The sequence below is a fragment of the Hippopotamus amphibius genome, chromosome 3 (assembly GCF_030028045.1).
Source record: "Hippopotamus amphibius kiboko isolate mHipAmp2 chromosome 3, mHipAmp2.hap2, whole genome shotgun sequence".
Lineage (NCBI taxonomy): Eukaryota > Metazoa > Chordata > Mammalia > Artiodactyla > Hippopotamidae > Hippopotamus > Hippopotamus amphibius.
This window is the reverse complement of record NC_080188.1, coordinates 16,890,058-16,893,404: the sequence shown is the minus strand read 5'-3', so window position 1 is coordinate 16,893,404 and position 3,347 is coordinate 16,890,058. Positions and strand designations below refer to the sequence as shown.

Below are 3,347 nucleotides of genomic sequence, written 5' to 3'. Positions count from 1 at the left end.
CACTGTGGGAAGACATTCTGGAACCTTTTTGAAACATTGAAAATGTTGAAGTATGTGGGCCGATCGATGGGATTCAGAATGTCCTGCTTGAGCAGTGGAGGAGCTGAGGGTGCGGGGCGTGGAGACTAATATCACCCTGTTTGGTCCTGAGGGATGGCTGGTTAGCCAAAGACGGGTAAGATTCCTCAGAGGAGGAACAACCTAAGACAGGCACAGCCGCAGAGGGGCCAACAGGGGTGGTGCATAGAGCCTTCCTTATATCACCGTGTTTGGCCCTGGAGGATGACTGGTTAGCCAGAGACGGGTAAGATTCCTCAAGGGAGGAACAACCTAAGACAGGCACAGTCCCAGAGGGGCCAACACGGGTGGGGCACAGACCCTTAATCCTTCTGAGAGAGGTCTCCTGCCCCCAGGGCTGCTTTGCTCTCCACGCCCAGCTCAAACCCATGCCACGCCCAGCTCAAACCCATGCCACGCCCAGCTCAAATCCACACCCAGCTCAAGTCCACGCCCAGCTCAAATCAGGACCCAGGAGGCAAACAAAGATCATTGCCCCCAGTCATGTGAGGCCTTTGATTGTTTATGGGATTAACCTGGGAGTGTTAGACCCTTAGGCTATGCCGAGAACTCAATAAAAGCAACGTGGGATCAATCAGCGAGGCTCTTGATCCTAGAGGTCTTGAGTCCCCCGGTCCCATCTTTCTCTTCAGTCTGTGTCTGTGTGTTCTTCAAGCTTGCGGCACCCGTCACTCACCTCGAGTCGCCGAGTTGATCCCGGCAGGCCACTGAGATTTTTTTCATATAGTTCATACATTTACCCTAATATAATGAGAATCTTGACCACCTTCTTTAGTAATTATCTTTTACTCATGTACCTACTGAAGAAGCATTTATTGTGTGATCTCTATGTGTCACAGACATTGCTAGCAACTAAGAACATAAACTAGAAGGTGGCAAACAGGTGGAGAACTAACATTAGAGCTTAAGCATTTCTGCAGTGTCCATGGAGCCAGGATTTTGCTGTTAGGCAGTTTTCTATTTTTTTCTTTTTTTTGCTGAAAAAAGCTTTATTGTTTCCATTTGGTCCAAGACTTGGGAGAGGGCTCCAGGGTGGTTAAAAAGCTGCCTAGTGGCTGCAGACAGGGGCTTCAGGCAAAAGCCCTGACACCAGATGGCTCTCCAAAGGCTTCCGGGCTCTGGAGGCTCCTACTCATGTTTAATGGCGAACCTTTCAAAGAGACACACGTCCAGCCCAGCCTGGGGACTGGCCAGCCTGCAGAGGTTGGTCAGATGGTTGCCCAACTTCTTGATGAGTTTCATCTCCTTATCTAGGAAGTGGCTCTTCTGGAAGGCACAGAGGTGGAGGTCTGCATGGGCAGAACTCAGGGCATGCAGATCCAAAAGGGCCTGATTCAGGTTCTTCTCCATGAGAATCACAGCTTCCATAGTGTCCTGGGTTTTACCCACTCATCTTGAGATGGCTTCTGCACATCCTAGAAGAGGGTGTGGCCACTGTGCTGGTTTTACATTTTTAAGAGATGCTTGGCAGCCTTGAGCATCTCCTTGGCCAATTCTCAGATCGAGTGGCTCATGCCCTCCAGAGCCACAATGTCAGGGTTGAAATAGAAGCCCAGAGAGAGGTAGGTGTAGGAGGCCCACAGATGCATGTTGACCAAGGGGTTGACAGCAGCCTCTACCTTGGAGGAATAATTCTGTTGAATCTGGGAGCTTATGGTTGATTGGTAATAAGGAGTTAAGCTAAAAAAAAAAAAAGTGTTGGCTGGTCCAGGTGACCAAAGATAGCGGAGTGGCTGATTCTGAAGGTTGTGACTGGAAAAAAGGTTGGAGGGTGGTTGGAGCCTGGAGCAAGGGGTGTCCCTGGGTCTGTTCCATCCAAATTGTTGAAACAAAAGAGATCTGTGGGACAGCAGAACGCACTGCTGAGGCAGTTTTCTTGAGCCAAATTCTTTGTCTCCTTTGTATTCAAAGAGAATCGAGCACTTCTTTCCTATCTAGACTTACCATTTGTACTATTGATATACTCCAAAATTTGAGTTCTGACTCTAGTCAGAGAATATTTGTTTGCAATAGTTATTTGCTTTCAGCTTATATATTAACTAAAGATTTTGCCTTTTGTAAAATTCACATTATAGAGAACGCTTCTTCTTTGTCTAAGAGGCTGTCTTTCCTCACAGAATATTATTAACCAGACATAAATAAAGCTTTTTATCACTAACCTAGAATCACAATGTTATAAATAGTTGTAGTTTCTATTCTTACTCATTTTCACTTAGCTTCATTTCTTCTCTTGTTATAAATTCTTTGTGCAAAGACTACCACACAACAATGGAGACGTATTGCCAGTGAGATAGTGCCAGGATAAAAATTACAAGTGATCTCAGTCACAAAAACCTCTTCCTTTTTATGGAAGCAAAATCTGTGATAAACAGATAATAGGAAATACAGGGTGCAAGAAGTTTAGCTATTTCCCATCCTTGATATGAATTTCCCATTCAATCGATGGAACATTCAGATCCAGACTTCTGATATTAGGTTGATGACGAATGTGTGTGGTATTTTACTTCAGAAACACATGATAATTTAGGAAATGATAAACTTACGATAAAAAAGCTGCAAAACATTTTAACGACTAATTCTTCTTGTCATCAAGTAAATGACCTGCTGTCCTGACCATGTTAAATGAAGTCTCCAATAGAATAAATCAGTTGTGTTTGATTCCTTTAGTTCAGTGATCCAGAAATTTGGAAGGGAGTTAGGAAGCTATTTGAAAATCTGATAAAGGCTAGATATCTTCACCCCAGAAAAATATAGAAACACTCCACACTTAATGTATAATTCAGGGGATTCTTGATCTTCCAAGGTCAATGACTCCAACATAATGAAGAATTCCTACTTTTGTGCAAATAGGCTTGGAGAATCTGCCTTTCAAATAAGCACAAGACCTTCCTAAGACCCAATGGGTCATTACTTGAAATATCTAGTGGAGTGTGAAAGTAGAACATTCTGCAGCATGAGCCACTGATTCAGTGCTTTTCCAACCTTCATATGCATAAAATCCATCTAGAGATGACTACCAACAGGGCAGATCCTGGGCTGCAATTCCAGAGATTTTCATCGTCATTCTGAAGTGGGAACCAGGAATCTGCATTTTAAGTAATTAATCTTAGTGATTCTGACGTAGATTGCATGTGGGCTACAATTTGAGAAACCCTTCTAAGCCTTCACTTGGAAGTCCTTCAAACCCCTGGTCACCAAGACAACCACCTCGCTGCATACATGCTTGGAGCTCTTTTGTGTCCTGCTTTCCACAAAGAGCTTGCTTGGGC

The 3,347-nt window shown here is 44.2% G+C and overlaps 1 pseudogene; it reads right to left on the bottom strand.

The window, feature by feature from the left end:
- Positions 1–1,206: 1,206 nt before the first annotated feature.
- Positions 1,207–1,893, bottom strand: LOC130848406 (ferritin light chain-like; annotated as a pseudogene).
- Positions 1,894–3,347: the final 1,454 nt, after the last annotated feature.